This window comes from Rhinoderma darwinii, chromosome 4 (assembly GCF_050947455.1).
Source record: "Rhinoderma darwinii isolate aRhiDar2 chromosome 4, aRhiDar2.hap1, whole genome shotgun sequence".
Lineage (NCBI taxonomy): Eukaryota > Metazoa > Chordata > Amphibia > Anura > Rhinodermatidae > Rhinoderma > Rhinoderma darwinii.
The window spans coordinates 352,200,933-352,219,914 of NC_134690.1; the positions used below are offsets into that span (position 1 = coordinate 352,200,933).

The 18,982-nt window shown below is 42.4% G+C and overlaps 1 protein-coding gene across 1 annotated transcript in view; it reads left to right on the forward strand.

Moving 5' to 3' along the window:
- The first annotated feature begins 413 nt into the window (after nt 1–413).
- The window catches only part of RIN2 (Ras and Rab interactor 2), a 172,535-nt gene continuing 153,966 nt past the window's right edge, over nt 414–18,982 (forward strand). Inside the window, exon 1 of the mRNA XM_075862965.1 lies at nt 414–497. The gene's annotated coding sequence lies outside the window, so the exon portion shown is untranslated. The remainder of the gene's footprint in view (nt 498–18,982) is intronic.

Sequence of the window (18,982 nt, forward strand, 5' to 3'; positions counted from 1 at the left end):
ACAAATTACAGGATATATTAGTAGCTAGTATATCCTGCAAAGTACCTCAAGAGGTTGCCCTAAACCTACGCATCATGGTTGTTGAAGTCTACGGGTTGTGTGTGTTGTCACTAGCCATTAAGTATCACGTAGTAGCCACAACAGATTTGAGGGGTGTTTCCAGGGAGACAATAGCCCTCACCACGTGACGGGAACACTAGACCAGGGCAAAGTTTGCTTTATCCCAGCGCTGTGCCCGGCCTCCTCATTACTATTGCCATTGTCTTGCCCGGGGTGAGAGCGAATGTAAGTAATGCGGCAGGGGGAGGAACGGGAGAGACGCGCATGCGCCTAGGGATCGCTACTTGAGACTCGCTTCTTATGAATGTCTCTAGAGGAAGAGGACACTTCATTCTGCCGGTTCCAGTCTCAGCACACACAGTGGGCACTGGGCACAGGGACGGATACTAGCGACCTCTGGGCAGTACACCAGTAATATAGAGAAAGCACCCTGGCAGGTAAGAAGGTGTGCTGGGCACGCAATACACAGCTTGTGGGCAGTGATTGCTGGCTGGCAGCATTGTGTAATAGAGCCTCCTCATAGTCCTTCCCCACAGAGCTGCCAGTCATCATCACCCAAGTAATGTTGTTTCTTATTCTACTGTAACTTTGAATGCTGAAATGTATATCCTATCTATAGCATTAATACATCGTCAATCATAAGGCTATGGCCAGACTATGACTTCTGCCTCAGTATGGCGTAGAATTCATCTGTCACGATGCGTCTGTGATGGGCACCAAAAGTTATGGATAACTGCAACTTCTGCGCGATGCCACAGTGACCGAATCACGACTCATAGAAGTCAATTGAAATTGTCCTCACAGTGAGTCACCCTGCAGTCTCTGTGTGTGAATCAGTGGCACGCCAGAGATCATGTAGGACGTGTAACACTTGCGCCAGGCGTTGCCCAGCTCAGGTAAGCATGGTCAGACTGTCCTTGAGTTGCCCTCTTCTGTCAGCTGTATCTGGGAAAGCTGGATAACCACCAATATAGTTGTCATTGCAGTTCACACTGTGGTTATCGCCCATCATACCCAGGCTCCTGAGTGGCAAATCTACACAGTTATGTATTGGCATAGATACAGGAGTCTAGTAGACTAAGCGACATCCCGTGGCAAAGATGTAGCTGTTGTAGGCATATTGGAGGCCCCAACTTTTCCGCTACAGATATAAGAAAAAAAAAAACCTCATACTCTCAAACTATATAGAGTTTTTAGCAAATTGACAAAAAAGGATTTCTTTTTTTATATATAATGGGAGACATGGCTGCTGAAGGGGAGACATGGCTGCTGAGGGGGAAAAATGGCTACTGAAGGGGAGACATGGCTGCTGAAGGGGGCACATCAGTATTAAAAGTCGTATAGCACTGAAATGAAATGGCACATGGAGCTGTTATTTGGTGACTGTATGGCGGTATTATTTGAGCACTGTATGGCGGTATTATTTGAGCATTGTATGGTGGTATTTACTTTGTGTGGCACTGGCATTAGTTTTGCAGGGTATGGTGGTGATGGTGAATGCACTATAGTTTATACAGCATTGTTATTTAGGCAACTTTATTTTTTTCTCAACATATGGCACTTATAATTTGTACACTGCATGACAAAACACCACAAGGGAAAGAGGGCACCTAGAGAAGTACCGCACGGGGCATGATCTAATGTTCTGCTAATCCCTAATGTTATTTATTTGTAACAATTTACTCTACAATATAGTCCTGTTGTACCTGCAGCTGAAAAAGACAATGTCTTCTATGTCATAGAGATGTATCAGAAGTTTTGATGGGTGGGGTCATGGTGCTGAGACCCAAATTGTCGCTGAAATGAAGATGCAGAAGCGCTCCGTTGACCGCTCCTCCTAAGGCTGAAGACGGGCCCACATAAAACGTTTATGCGCCCGTCTTCAGACTGACAAGGAGTGCCGATCACGGCTGACGGTGTCGGGGGCTTGGCTGAATGCTTCTGCACCTTCTTTCAGTGGTGGTGGGGATCTCGGAACCCGGGCCCCCACCGTTCTAAGATTCTGATTTGTCCCTATGACATATAAAATGTTTTTTGAAAGTACCGTTACTCTTTAGCAGATATAGTAATCATGATGACTGACAACTTTCAGTACGCGGTAGCATTTGAAACAAGGTCAGTCATGGTCAGTATAAGCAAAACCGGAAACCAGTTAAAAACGTAAAACAAGAGACAGGGGAATTCTGAAAAATGTACCAGTATGGCTATGGGTCTTTATTACGGAACTATAGGCGTTATGTGCCACTGTACGGTACCCCAATGAGGCACCGTATTCTCCCTGAGGGTATGTTCACACGGCTTATTTTCAGCTGAAAAACGCTCCAAAAAACGGCTGGAAAAACGGAAGCTGAACACCTCCAAACATCTGCCCATTGATTTCAATGGGAAAAATGGTTTTTTGTTCCGACAGGGTGTTTTTTTACGCAGGGGATTTAAAAAAAAGGCGCGTAATAAAAACACCCCGTAAAAAGAAGTGCATGTCAGTTCTTGAGACGTTTTTGGAGATGTTTTTGATTGTGTTAATAGAAAAAACCGCTCAAAAAACGCATCAAAAAACGCTTGATGCTTAAAAAACGGCTGAAAATCAAAGAGGATGTTTTCCCTTGAAAACAGCTCCGTATCTTACAGCTGTTTTTAGTTTAGCGTGTGAACATACCCTAATGCTTCCAGGTTAGAGTACCTACCTCCACAAGAATACTAAGGCCAGTGTATTTCCGATCCATACTATGCGGATCTGTAAAACAAACGTGTGCATGAGTCCAGCGAGTATTTCATTCATCCATATTTTCTCTAAGTGATCCTTTTTTTCTTTCTCTTTATATTCGTGCTAAATATTCTGATTTTTTTGGATGGTTTATCCATGGGTTAAAACTGTCAGTGACATAGAGCAGAATGGCTTCTTAAATCCTGTATCCGTAATCCATTGGGCTCCCGAAGTTTAATCCGCTGTCTACCCTGGAATGATTTTCTAGTTGCAGCGTGAGTGTATGTCACAGGTGGAATTGCTGTGAAACCTTGAGATGAAAGCCGTGCAGCTCTTGGCAAGATGACTTTCCCATCTGAGGAGGAGATCTTGCCTGATCATGTCATTTCATGCAATGGTGGTGTCAGATAATAGCCTGATTCATGTGAATATTATCTCTAAACCCCTACATTGTACATCAAACCTACAGAACAGGACAGGCAATGTGATGTCACAGGCCACGTATATCCTGTTCACACTGAACATCAGGTTTTTGGCATATATGCAATAATTGTGAGCAAATGTCATAAAAGTAAAATGACTAAGGACTCATGCCCATTTGAGTTATTTTCTTGAGGGTGCTATCCGTTTTTCTCACTGATAGCACCCTGACCCATTCATTTCAATGGTGCCGTGCACACTTCCGTTGTTTTGAAGATTCCGTTGTTCCGTTCCGTCAAAAGTAGAGCATGTCCTACATTTGTCAGTTGTTCAGTGACCGTGAGGCCCATTGAAGTCTATGGGTCCATCAAAATAACGGACGGCACACGGAAGGCATCCGTGTGTCGTCTGTTTTGGACGGATCCGTTGCCAAGCAACGGCTGGGTGTGCCAAAGTTCACAGCATTCAACAAACAAGATGGTTGTGGATAGACTGATCACAATGGTGCATGACCACCCAGAACTGTGGGATATGCGGGCAGAATCGTACCACGACCGGTACAAAAAGGATGCCGCGTGGGAGGAGCTTTCAAAGGAGCTGTTGCAGCGTCGCTGGGAGCAGGGAATTCGTGCACAGCGTCAGAAAATAAGTAAGTAAATACACACATTGCACTTTGCTGTAGTTCATTTGCTCTAAAAGCTAGAGAAAACGGCGCCAAAACGATCATGTGACGTTCCTATAGGTGTCCCCTGTGTCATGTGACAAGTTAATTTAATACCTTCCGTTTTTAAAGCGAAAGACAAACGGAAGCACAACGTCCGTTTAAAACGGAACAATGGAATGGACACTGAGTGAAAACGGAAAGCACACGGAAGTCATAACGGACACACGGATCCGTTTCAAACGGACGTCAAAACGGTGAAGGATGTGTGCATGAGGCCTAAGGATTATAAGCTGTAAGGTCCTGTCCACACGTAACGGAATTGCTGCAGAAAATTTTTGCAGCAATTCCGTTGAAAGTAGCAGACATTCCGCAGCGGCAAAAATGCACCATTTCCTGCGTTTTCGACTGCAGAAAATGGTGTGTATTTTCCTGTTTTTTTTTTAATGCTAGGAGATTATGAAATTTCCTCTGAAAACGCAGCAATTTAATCCGAAAAATACGCACTGTAGGTCAGTTTCTGCTCGGAATATTTACGCATCGTGTGGATGAGATTTATTAAATCTCACCCACTTTGCTGTTACTGTATTCTGCTGGATATTTTCCGTCCGCAATTCCGCCCACAGCTGTTACTTACTTTTTCAGTGTATTTTATTTGTGCATTTTTTCCATAAACTCTCTATAGGACTTCAAAAACGCCTGTAAAAACGCATGCACAAAATAAAATGGGACTACATATAAAATGCAACAAAAACACATCTAAAAAGCCACTAAAACCGCTTGAATTACATGGTGTTTTTTACATGTGATTTAAAAAGCTGAAAAGGGGGTTGCAACTCTGAATCAGCTGGGGGAAAAAGGATGAGTAGAAACTTATTGATGACCTAGGTCGTGTCGGGGTTGGGGGAAGTCATGCTTTCGGTCCGTCTGAAGATAGACAATTATGCCATGTTTATGTGTTTATGTGTTATGTTGAATTTAATTCAAAGTTAATTCCATGACAGTAGAGTGCTGCGCACTCATGATGTAACTGTTACGTGAAATGTTTGTAAGAAAATGTGAAAACTGATAATAAAAAAGATATTTAAAAAAAAAAAAAGCTGAAAAAATAAAACTGTGCTTGAAGGAGACCTTAGCCCCTGTGGAATTGTTGGAATAGAGAGCAGGGCACAGCTGGCATCCGAGTACCGAGTGTCCTGTATCCGCAGGAACCATTGTGTTCTTTCTGGAAAGAAGGAAATAAAATATTGGCTGATGGTTTTTGTTTTCTACACCCTGCACATACCTAGACAACCAAGTATTGTACAACACCCTGGCATGTGTACGGGGTCCGTTTATAGGTTTGGCAAAAGGAGCAATTGCCCCTTTGCCCATGCCATTTGGTGGCTTCCACTTGCCACATAAACTGTCCAACAGGCAGTCATTACACCTGCCTTCCTTTTTCTCAGTCTATCCCTTGCTAAGAATACTCCGACCCCCTGGGCCTTGGTAGCTTCAGGTATGTAATCTCAGCACATCAATATGGAAAAGACGCCTCACCCTACTAGTATCAAAGCCTTAAAATAGCGACACGGGGATTATAACAACATTCATATTCTGTCTCAGATAAAGATTTGGAGGTATTGTAGTTTTGCTTGGGCACTGTATGGCGCTGTAATTTGAGCTTTGTCTGTGAGTTTTATTTAGGATTAATTTTCAAATCTCTCTATGATGTGTTATGCCAACAGCAGCTCCACACAATGCCCAGAGGCCTCACCCGACCTCGATCAGCTCCAGGTTGTGTAGTGCGACTCGGTGATTCTGAAACGTAGCGCTGGTAACATGCCTCATCCAAACAGCCTCCTTGGTCAGTGTGATTTCTGGCTGTTTTTACACAGTTTGGCTGTATGTCTCTCTGTTGCATAGTTACATCATTGGCCACAGAAATTAATGGCATTGCGTAATATCAGGTCATGCCATGTCTCGGCTCCAAGAGACTGAAGTCACTATCAAACTGCAGCAAAAAATTTAGTCGTAGATATTATTGAACTGACGAAAAAAAGTCATCCTATTGGCTGTATAACCTCATCTCCTCATTAATAGTTTGCATTACAGTTATTATTTATTATGTAAAGGGATTGAAAAATACTGCAGAAGCTAAGAGCCAATATGACCATTTTAGTAGCCCAGCAGTAAGAGCTTTTATAGACTTCAACAGCAAAGAACCCAATAAATTAGTAGCACATTTCTAGGCGCATTGGCTACCTGGCTCCAGGGATTTGTCCAGCCTTGGTATAATTTACTCGCCATGTTCCCTGATCACACTTTATAAAATTTTATTTCTTTACATTTATATATTTGTTTTGCTAAGTAAATAACATTGCAGCTCATTTTCCATTAATCAAATCAAGATTTATTTATTTTTTGCCGATTTTCCTTTAAGCTGAATATGATAATTATTTTCACCTGAATATTGTAATACTTTGCATGGCCAGGGAAGACTTTGCAGAGTTCAAACCATATGGTGTTATACGGCAGGGTTTGTACATTCTTGTACTGTTATACTTCTTACATAACATATTTAGAATATTTGTGAGGCATGGTTATTATTCACATTTTAACAGACCTGCGGCTACATTTAAATAAAGAAGTCAGATATCCTCTGCATGACATATGATGGTGTGACGTCCTCAATGTTGACTGTAGTGAATGGAGAGTACATATTAAAAGGAAACCCGTTCCTGTCTGCAGGGTTTAGAATTTTAACTCTATGCGGCTGCCAAGGTTGTTATAATCTAGAGAAGAGACAAAAGGAGAACTCTAGACGTCTCCACATCAAGGACCCCGATGAACCAGAATACGCTCGTTCGTCTTCTGACTTAGTAGTTTATGCGGCCAATAAAATGGACGCTAGTCGGCAGCACATCTCCCATTGCAACATGATGGAAATGTATGGGGTTGAACGATCACAGTAACAATCATTCGTCCCCATACATAACCGATCATTGTTCCCTGTGAAAGGAAGAAACGATTGACAAACTTTCTTGCCGATCAGCGCTTCTTTTCACGGCCCATTTCAGGCCGTGTAAAAGGACCCTAAGATTGGGGGAGAAGGAAACTTGATCCTAACGTAAGCAAATAGTGATGTTCACATTACTTTTTTGGCCTACGTTTGACATATATGCCGGAAAATGTAACAGTGGCTTCCGTCACCGGTAGGCTATAATGGTATCCGTTTAACGGATACGTCATGACCTCTCATTACACTTTTCATGATGTATCCGTTAAATGGATATCATTATAGCCTATGGGTAACCAGCAAGAAAATGTATACGTTAAACGTAAACGTTTTTTAATATGGTAGCCTATTGGTGAAGAATGCCACAGTATGGCATCCATAACAGGCATCCGTTTAACACATCCGTCACCCATAGTCTATAATGGCATCTGTTTAATGGATACATTATGTCAGCTATAGGAGATACAATGTTAATTACTGATCAGTGGTAGTATATTACCAATTGTCTACCTATACAATGTAATCCACAGAACCATAACATTCATTACATGTACAATTTCAGCACTCTCTATAGACTGGAAGTTTTTAAAAATATATATATTTTATTTCGCATTTAAAAAAAAGAATTGTCAATATAAATGGAGCAGCAGCAGCAACAATAAGGGTCTGTTCACATCAGCGTTCGGTTTCCGTTGATGGGTTCCGTCAGACCTTTTCGTCTGAGGAATCCATCAACGGAAAGGCAAACGGAAACCAATAATTCCATTTGCATTACCATTGATTTCAATGGTAATGCTTCCGTTGCAAATGGTTTCCGTTTGTCCCCGTTACTTGCCTTTCCGTTGATGGGTTGCTCCGACAGAAAGGTCTGACGAACCCGTCAGCGGAAACCGAACACTGATGTGAACAGACCCTAACATCTTCTACACTGGAAGTTTGTGTTGTCAATACTTAGTGCTGTTTCCTTACCAGGTTTCTTGAATTTTTCTCATGTTTGGAAATGCTTATTTTCAAAATTGTTTTAGTGATTTGCAAAGATAATATAAGGTAATATGTAAGGCAACCTGACGTAAGTATCTTGTTTTCAGAGTTGTATGGGGGGATGGGTTCCCGGTGGAACTAGACACCAACCCCCCATTAGCTAAGCATCAGGAGACATTTCCATTCACATGGGTCGTTTACTTTGACGGGGTTGTCCACACATTGTTCTCACTTCAAATGCATTTACACCAGTGACAACAGCTGTTCTCTCCTCAGATGCCCGCAGGGTTAACGGATTGGCAGGCTGCAACTTTAGGCCAGGATCACACACACAGGATTGATGCAGGTTTTGGCTCAGTTTTTTTTAATCTAAATCCAGAAGTGCATCCAAGGGGAAGAAAAGGTATAAAGAAAAGACTGATGCATCTCTTTTCTTTTGTGTAAACTCCTGTTGGGCTTAAAAAAAATGAGCAAAAGACTGCCACAAAAACTGCTTTATAACTGTGTGTGATCCTGGATTTATGTACCGAAAGAAACCCTCATTTAAGGGTACTGCCACATGGAGCGGCCCTGACACGGTCGCAACGTGGCCAACAACCGCGCTGGCACTATGTAGGAGCGGCTGGTCAAATACCTCGTTAAGGGGTATTCCGGTTACATGCGCATGCGTACTGCCGCTCCATTCATTGGGAGCTCCATATGGGAGCGCCGGAGATAGCCGAGTGCAGTGTTCGGCTTTTTTCGGTGCTGCCATAGAGAATGAATAGGAGGTAAGTTGTAATTTGCAAAATTGTGCGGCCATAAAGGATGTATTAAAGGGGTTTTCCAATCCTTTTTTTTTTTTTTTAAATCAATGCAATGTTCCTCTATTAATATATTAGTGCACTCTGACTATCTTTTTCTTGATAATAAATGGTTTTAGTAACATTACTCCCTATTGTTTACCTTGAGAGGTTTGTTTTGCTCAGTAAATTCATTCCTCTTCTCTTCCTGTGTTTCTCCTCCCTGCATGCACTGCTCTAGTCCCAGCATGCAATGTGCATGCAGCAGTGCACTTGCTCCGCCTACTACACCCAGCTCTACTAACTTCTGCAATCTCAGTCTTCATTTTGGTGCTCTCATTCTATTACTGATAGCACAAGCTGAAATCACTGGATATCTGCGTTTTTAACCTCTTAACGCCGAAGGGCGGATATATCAGTCCTCTGCAGCTGCTAGTTCGCGCAGGAGGAGGGATATATCCGTCCTGTGATGGCGCGGGTACTGCCAGTGTACCCACACGATCAGCGGCAGGAGCACGGCTGTTATACACAGCCTGGCTCCTGCTGCAACTGCCGGAATCGAAGCGCGCTCCGATTCCGGCAGTTTAACCCATTAAATGCCGCTGTCAATAGTGACAGCGGCATCTAATGTGTTTGACAGAGGGAGGGAGCTCCCTCTGTTTTATACTGACAGGCAATAATGCTTTGGTATACGAAGTATACCAAAGCATTATATATGCGATCGGCACATCGCATAGTGAAGTCCCATGGTGGGACTAAAAAAAAAATGTCAATCCGTTAAATAAAGTTGGTGAAAAAACAAAAAAAAAATTACAGTGAAAATCAAATAAAACTACTTTTTTTGCCCAAAAAGTGTTTTTTTTAAAGTAAAAGTGTCAAAACAAATCACACATACACATATATGGTATCCCCGCGATCGTAACCACTCGAACAATAAAATTAACACATTAATTAAACCGCTGGATGAACGGCGTCCAAAAAAACAACGGCAAAATTCGTTCTTTTCTCCCATTCCCACCATAAAAAATTAAATAAAAATTAATCTAAGTCCTATGTACCCCAAAATAGTACTAATGAAAACTACACATTGTCCCGCAAAAATCAAGCCCACATACGGCCACATAGACGGAAAAATAAAACCGTTACGGCTCTTGGAACGCGGCGATGCAAAAACAAGTAATTTTTTTCTAAAAGGGTTTTTATTGTGCAAACGTAGGAAAACATATAAAACCTTTACATATGTGGTATCCCCGTAACCGTGCCGAGCCATAGAATAAAGTTAACATGTTATTTACGCTGCATAGTAAACGGCGTAAATTTATAACGTGAAAATCAATGCTGGAATAGCTGCTTATTTTCAATTCTCTCCTAAAATAAAGTTAATAAAAGTTAATCGATATATTATAAGCATCTAAAAATGGTGGAATTACAAAATAAAACTCGTCCCGCAAAAAACAAGCCCTTATACGGCTATGTCGACGGAATAAAAAAAAAGTTACGACTCTTGGAATGTGACCGTGAAAAAAACAAAAATTATCCTTGGTCATTAACGTGCAAAATGGCCCGGTCATTAAGGGGTTAAACGGTTTGAAGAGGTCTTCTGGTACCAAAACAGTGGAAACCCCCAAAAGGTGCCCCCATTTTGGAAACTAGACCCCTTGAGGAATTCATTGTAGTTTTCATGGGGTGCATGCGGCTTTTTGATCAGTTTTTATTCTATTTTTAAGTGGCGCGGTGACTAAAAAAACAGCAATTCTACTATTGTTTTTTTATTCTATTTTTGTTACAGCGTTCACCGTGCGCTATAAATGACATATTCACTTTATTCTGCGGGGCGATACGATTAGGGCTCATTTACACGAGCGTGTTATACATCCGTGCAACGCGCGTCGCAGGGACCTATGTTAGTCTATGGGGCCGTGCAGACAGGTGCGTGATTTTCACGCAGCGTATGTCCGCTCCGTGAAACGCACGACGTCCTATATTTGTGCGCTGTTCGCACATCACGCACCCATTGAAGTCAATGGGTGGGTGAAAACCACGCATGTCGCATGGAAGCAATTCCGTGGGACGCGCGTGATTCGCGCAACAGCACTGTAAAGGATGAATGAAAACAGAAAAGCACCACGTTCTTTTCTGTTTACAAACATCCAAACGGAGTGTCATAATGATGGCGGCTGCGCGAAAACCAGGCAGCCGCGCATCATAAAGGGCTGACACACGGAGCTGTTAATTGCCTTTTGCGCACGCAAAACGCCGTGCTTTTTGCTTGCACAAAATGCACACGCTCGTGTAAACTCGGCCTTACGGTGACACCAGATGTTTATAGTTCTTTTGTGTCTTATGGCGTTTGCACAATAAAATACGTTTTGTAAAAAATCATTCACTTTTTGTGTTACCTTTATTCTAAGAGCCAGAACTTTATAATTTTTCCATCAATAAAGCTGTGCGAGGACTTATTTTTTGCGTAACGAACTGTAGTTTCGATCAGGACCATTTTTAGGTACATGCGACTTTTTGATCTATTTTTAATACATTTTTTGGGAGGTGAAGTGACCAAACAATTGTGATTTTGGTACGGTTTATTATTATTTTCTTTTACGGCGTTCACCGTGCGGGATAAATAACAAAATAATTTTGTAGTTCAGGCCGTTACGGACGCGGCGATACCAATTATGTATATTTTATTTATTTATATATTTTTATTAATAAAAAAGGACTGATAAGGGAAAAAAAGGGGATTTTTTTAAACTTTTATTTTCTTATTTTTACACATCTTTTTTTTTTACTTTATTACTTTGTCCCACAAGGGGACTTGAGGGCAGGAGGCCCTGATCGCTATTCTAATACTCTGCACTACATGCGTAGTGCAGTGTATTAGAACTGTCAGCTATTCACTGACAGCAAGCATAGTGGGTCCTGACTTTGTCAGGACCCATTAGGCTTCCGTCGATGGCATAGCCGGACGCCATTGTTTGGTGTCCGGTTGCCATAGTAACCATCGCCGGCCGCTATCGTGTAGCAGGCCGGCGATGGTAACTTAACCCCTAAAAAGCTGCGATCTCTATTGAACGCGGCTTTTAAGGGGTTAGACAGCGGGGACACAGCGATCGGTCCCCGCTGTAGGACCTGCGGCAGCTGCTGTACGAGACAGCAGCTGTCACAGCTCCTGCACCTGTCGGGAAGACGGCCGAAACGGCCGTTATTCCCGCAACTTCGTATTCCGTCGGTAATTTATAAGGGGTTATAATTTCACAGAGCATGCGCGGTGGAGTGTGTTAACCACGCATGCTCTGAGATAAAGAAGCACGTGGTACGGTTACGTCATTTGTGACGTAACCGTACAGTGTGAAAGCCGGAAACCGGAAGCAAGGCAGAAGACTAAATGGACGGGTCTGCACAGGAAGTGCAGATTTTGCTTCACTAAGGGGGCGGTGACGGAGGAGGATATACGACGCTACAGCCATCTGATGAAACGTAAGTACATTGTAAAGTTATATCATTTTCATTGTTTTATTTAAATAAATGTAATTTTTTAGTTCCGGAATACCCCTTTAATTAATGGCCGCACGATTTTGCAGATAAAGGGCCGCTCCGTGTGACCCTACCCTAATAGTCCGAGTGGAACGCAGCTACAAAGAGCATCTTTTAGGCCTCATGCAAACGGCGTGCCAGTAATCACGGCCCCCGCGATTGTGTGCAAGGCCGGCCACTGACGACCACGGGCCGCATTTTCGGGGCCGTTCTCCCATACAAAGTATTGGAGCACGGCCTGTAAAAAACGAAAAGTAGGACATGCTCCATAATTCCCGGCACGGACATTTATCCATAGTGATATGGAAAGGTATCCGTGGCCAATAGAAACGGGCGGGTCTGTAATTGCAGACCATATTACGGTCCTCAATTACGCAGATTTTTTTTACGGCTGTGTGCATGGGGCCTTAGGCCCGCGGCCTTCGGCGGCCGGCCGTGCCCCGCAATCCCGGGCCGTGATTACGGGCACGGCTGTGTGCATGAGGCCTTACCCTGGAAAACCTGCCATGTCTGTGCGTTACATGGACTGTCTATTGATTTCAATTAAAACTATGTAATGCTTCCTTTTCCGTGTGGTGGCGCTGTACGGAAATTTAATACTTGCCACATTCCTCCATAGATTACAGCTGATCGCTGGGGATCCCAGTAGCAGGACTTCCTGTCATCAACTTAATGTTAGGGGGGATCCTTCTAACAAAAAGGGATTGTCTAAAGCAGAGAACACTTTTAAAGGTGGCTTTACATTCTGCATTTTAGGAAAAATGCCAATTTTTCCTGGCCTTACTCCTGGCTTTTTTGGCACGTATTTTTTATTTTTTTGCATTACAAACATTTTTTAGGTGGCTTTTTTTTTTTTTTTTTGTCTTGCTGTTTTTGAGTCGGTGGCGGTTTTTTCTCTTAGACCACCATAGACTTTTTTGCCTCTTCAAATTAACGAAGGTGTCAATGTGTATTGTGTTTTTTGGACTTTTTTTTTTTTTTTCAATTCACTATGATGCAAAATGCAGCAAAACGCTGTGTGTGAATCCAGCCAAAGCCTCACTTTGCTCCTGGAAATTTTGCCAGCTGAAATGAAGAGAATCAAAAGGAGATGTTTTCTTTAAACAATATGGACTGTTAGTAAAATAGTTTTAGAATATTACTAGTCTCATTATATAGTTTTAATTATGAAGGGTAATCTTGGGATTACTTTTTTTCTGGTAGTCATGAATGGAAAAATGCACTGATTTACTGAGAAGTAAGGGGAAGAAACAACTACAATAATGCATTAACAGAATGTAATTTATGACAGATGAAAGTCTGTGCCTGAAAGTCATGATAAATGCCAAAAGGGTTAATCTGCTTTGCTTACAATGGGGGAGTTTAATCTAAATAGCGCTAGAGTAAAATTAAGAGGCGTACGTCTCCTAATAGATAAGGTGCATCTCTGGCCGTCCAAGCAACAGAAAGGGAAAGGTAGATTTCCTCTAACCATTAGGCTATGTTCACACAGAGTTTTTTGCAGGCGGAATTTCTGCCTCAAAATTCTGTTTGGAAGTTTGAGGCAGATTTTCCTCTCCCTGCACGCCGATTTTCGCTGCGTTTTTCGCCCGCTGCCATTGAGCACCGCGGGCATAAAACGCAGCGAAATACGTTTTCTCTGCCTCCCATTGAAGTCAATGGGAGGTCAGAGGCGTAAACGCCCGAAGATAGAGCATGTCCCTTCTTTCTCCCGCGAGGTGGTTTTACCGCTCGCGGGAAAAAGATTCCTCCGCCTCCCATTGGTATCAATGGGAGGCATTTTCGGGCTGTTTTTGACGAGTTTTGCGGCGCGGTTTCCGCGTCAAAAAACTCTGTGTGAACATAGCCTTAGAAGTAATATTCATAAAATCATAATCTACAGCCCTGATCTACACAGTCTCGCTATAATTTGTCTTCCATTCAATACAAAATAGCTGAGAAGGCCTTTCTTTATCTTGGGTATATTATCGGGGAATATAGACAATAGTGCAATTTCTGGAGTGTTGCGAGTGTTTGCCCGACACAAAACCCCAAAAGTAGAGGAAATTTCATGATTCCAAAGAAAGGCTACTCCTGGGCAGTCCCACCTCTGTGGATCAGCGTTCTGGGTGCCGGTCCACACCTCCAACAGAAAGTAGACCTTTAACGGGGCAACAAACCTAACGTTTCTGCATCTCCTGTGCAGTAAAATACAATCTTTTCTTTCCCAGAAGCTGCCATTTCAGATTGTGACTATAGTGTTTTTAATTGGAGTTTTGACATGAAGTCCAAAAAATTGTCTTCCCCTTTGATCACCACTTTATCTGGTATATCTCCAGTTCCGAGAGCCTCCAGAAACATTTACTTATGTATGTGGTAAGGATATTACCAGCTCTTTTCATCTTTATTAGGTCCGGACCTTACATTTTGTTTCCTTTATTAAAGAATAACAATGATAGGACTTAGAATCTTAGACATTTTAGAAACAACTTGCTTTAATTTTTCTAAAGCCCCCAAAGTTCAGTCTTAAATGTGTGGTCCACAATCTACTCACAATATAGGTAATCCCAACACATTTAATGATTTTGAGGTCAGAGCTCTGGGGTGGCCAGTCCATTGTCTGTCTAGAAGCTTTTATGTTTGGCAAGTACATCTTGATCTTTTCCAGACAATCATTTTCCAGAAGGTATTTTATGATTAAAGGGGTTATCTCACGAAGGCAACCTCTTTTCAAATTCAAGATGCTGATCTCGGTAGGTCACGCGTCTCACACCCCGAACCGGTCAGCTATGCCATCAGCTATGGATTTCCCTTGTAGCAGCCACTGCGGCGGAAATGTTGTATTACATTACATTGTGGCTCTCCAGTCTGGATAATAAATTGGGGTCACAAGCTGGGTGCTCCCCTCAATGTCGTCCACATGCCCTAATTTGGAAGGGTGTTATCTTTGTAACACTGCCCTTAATATGTGTTTACTCTTTAAGGCTTCATTCAAACGAAAATCATCAACTCCAGATGTTGTTATGCATCCCCAAACTTTCACTCATCCTTCATGATGCTTGACTTATCATTGGAGACATGGTTCGAAGAGTCTTTCATTGCTTTGGTGGTGTACAAACTACTATCAGTCCATAAAACTTTCTACTCATGCCAGTCACTAGTGTCAAAGGGGTTGTCTGGTTTTAGCAAAATTGATTCAGTAGGAATATTCATTGTTTACTTCCAGTGGATGAAATTCTGTCCATGGTCATGTGATGGACACACAGTTGTGCGGCTCGTAAGGCTGGGTTCACACGACCATGTTACGTCCGTAATGGACGGAATGTATTTCGGCCGGAGGTCCCGGACCGAACACAGTGCAGAGAGCCGGGCTCCTAGCATCATAGTTATGTACGACGCTAGGAGTCCCTGCCTCGCTGCGGGACAACTGTCCCGTACTGTAATCATGTTTTCAGTACAGGACAGTAGTTCCACGGAGAGGCAGGGACTCCTAGCATCGTACATAACTATGATGCTAGGAGCCCGGCTCCCTGCACTGTGTTCGGTCCGGGACTTCCGGCAGAAATACGTTCCGTCCATTACGGACGTAACATGGTCGTGAGAACCCAGCCTTACAGTTTCAGTTTGTGTATCAGAGCTGTGTCTTCTAACGATCCCAGACCTATGTGTCCATCACGTAGACAGAATTTCATCCATTGAACTTAAACAATAAATGTTTCTACTGAATAACAACAAGCAGAGATGTTGAAAACAGTAAAGGAATTAATACAGAAAGTTTATTTAAAAATTGTATAGCTTTTAATTATACAAAAAATAATATTATTTGCTAAAACTGGACAACCCTTTAAGATGCCATATAGTGAACATTATCCTAAGATAGAGTTATAGTTTTAGTGTCCCCTAATATTTACCTTGTGAATCTCTTCACTTGGCAGTAAGTTATGTTTATTAACTACCCTCATCATTAATACAAAACCTCTTCTGATACGGTCAGTGGGAAAAACCTTTCAGCAAAAAGTGTGCCTCCTGATTACTTACATACCGTAGAATTGTATGGATATAATAGTATATTATTAATAATAATGATGACGATGATGATGATTATAGAAGAATTTGTTGCACTGGCTTCTTTCTTATGACTTATTGTTATATTACACAGTACCGTAACATGGATGGTAAAATAAACACTACAATTCGATGACACCAATGAGTGGCTATAAAACAGTGACTTACAATACAGAATAAGTCTCTGTCTTTTTAATATTTAGTACTTTAGTTAAACTTTGCATTGTCAGAAGAAGGTAGAAAATCAAACATCTGTTGAAGTTGAAAAGCAATTCTACCCTGTAAAATTTACAGTGCATGATATGTACCACTTCTTTTTGAGATGTTGCATTGGTTGTTACATCCCTTCTCCCGCATAGGGAAATCACACCGAAGTGGTGTAAAGGGTTTGCCAGACACAGCTTCTGTGTCGACGCCCGTAGGCAATCAGTCTGCACCTGCTCCTATGTCTGTGAGACTGACTCCATCTTCCACCACTCAGGGTGGCAGGCTTAGGAGTGGGAGAGCCTATCACAGCCTGGCCAGACGGAGCTAGTTCCGGCCCACTGTCTATTTTTACCTGCCTTTCCTGTTCCTCCTTTGCCTGTGATTCTTCTATGCTTGTTTCCTGGCTTGCTGCTGCTGCTTGTACTACTCATCCTCTGCTTGTTATTGATCTTGGCTTTCTGACCACTCTCCTGCCCAGCGTTTTGTACCTCGCTCTCTCCTGGTTTGACTCGGCTCGTTCACTGCTCTTGTTGCTCGCGGTGTCTCCGTGGGCAGCTGCCTTGTTTCCCTGGCTTCTGTGTACCCTTGTCTGTTTTGTCTGTCTTGCACTTACTGAGCGTAGGGACCGTCGCCCAGTTGTACCCCGTTGCTTAGGATGGGTCGTTGCAAGTAGGCAGGGACTGAGTGGCGGGTAGATTAGGGCTCACCTGTCTGTCTCCCTACCCTGTCATTACAAGTGGCTTGCATGATGGTCCAGACTTTTAGATCATTGAGATGGCAAATATGTTTTGCACCTAGTGCAGTTGTTTTCAACCGAACACCCTAGGGGGGCTTCAGATAAGGCCCTTGACTCGATTTAAGATTTGCATATTACATCCAATATCTCCCACATTCAGTGTAGATGTGGCCACCCATGTGCGGTCACTCTCCTTTTGTAGTCTATGGGAGATGTAAAAACAGACAAGGGAGCAACCCCAATTTCTATGTGACAAATACCATTGTACTGTATGTATGTAGAGTGTGCAGCAGAGCACACACGTGGAGCTGTGTACTGTACGCATTGTACATTATACAGATGGAGGAGGGGATACAGGGGCCACATAGTAAGAACTTAGGGTCCGCATGCAGCTTCAAGCCTGATGATTGCCAATTACTGACCTAGAGTCTATATCCATCCATGTATGCTAGATGTGTGGCACAGCACTTTAAGTAAATGCATTTTTTTTTTTTTTTTTTTACCACTTCATTTTTTGACAGACGAATGATGTTAATATTATTCAGACAAGGCGGTCACCTTGGTAACCCCTATTTCTATGTCCATTGAAGTGAGAATTGCAATAACATTGCATATTTTTCGCAGTTGACTAATAAAAGAAAAAAAGGTCAAATTAGAATCATCTGCGGAAAACCATTGCTCATATATTGGAATTTGCTGCATTGAGCCTCGGGTATCTTACTTATAGCACAGTCAATGATTGTTTTCACACAGAAACCTTGAGGCTGAAGGTGTTTGTTATTGGCATTTTACACATAAATGAATCTTTATTTGGTTCCCACGCTTGCTTTTTTGCTCTATTATTCCTTCAGTAAGTTTGAAGCTCTGAATTTTTAGGTTTCTTACATCTCATCCAAATATAACTGAGCGCTTCCATTTATGAATCTCTCTACATGCATTTCAGATGAATGGCCGTCCATGTAATACCACTCTTAAATGAAACAAACACTTTAAAGCGCAACTTGATTTATTACATAATTATACATTAATGGCATCTCTGTCGGATGGTTATGATAATAGGACCTAGAACTGAATTAAAATTTATATATGCATCTCCTGCCTCCAGGTTCGGTGATAGGTGTCTGCTATTATTGTCAACCATACTGGCTCTCATGGACCAATTTTTTTGTCACCCAGCCACAGATGGTCTTCCTCCTCCCTCACTCATGTCTCCCTGCTAATCAGTTACAGTGAGAAAATAATCCCTGTGTATATATATCTATCAGGAATAAGTCAGACAGACCAGAGCATTCACCCTAAAGTATAGCCTATAAGAAATGTTCTGTAGTGACATCAGAGGGAAGGGATGTAACTAGCATCTCCTTCTACTTGAGTTTCAATAGGAATATTACTGAACTGGAAAATAACTGCATGAAAAAAAAGATAAGACATAGGCTTCAGAAAAAATTGTTGATAATTATTCTACATCCTGAGGAAAACACCATGAACAGATTTTTTTCAAAACTCTAGAAATATGTTTATCTCATCAGTACAGGGGAGTAGCTATGGGGGTACAGGACTAGCAGTCACACTCGGCCCTAGTGTCTGAGGGGGCCCAAAAGCTCCTCTGCCATGTAACAAGACACTGAAATTATAAATGGCACATGCTACGTGGGGGGTGGGCCTTTGCTTGGGACCCCCTCTATTATACAGCGTAAAGAGCAGCTGCAAACAGCAGTTCTTGCTTTGGCAGACTTAGCCCAAGGCTGGCCCGTAAGGGCTTGCCCGCACGCTGCGGAATTTCCACTTTTTTTCCGGACAGAATTTTGGACGGAATAAATGCAGCAGAATACAGTAGCCGCATAGAGGATGAGAT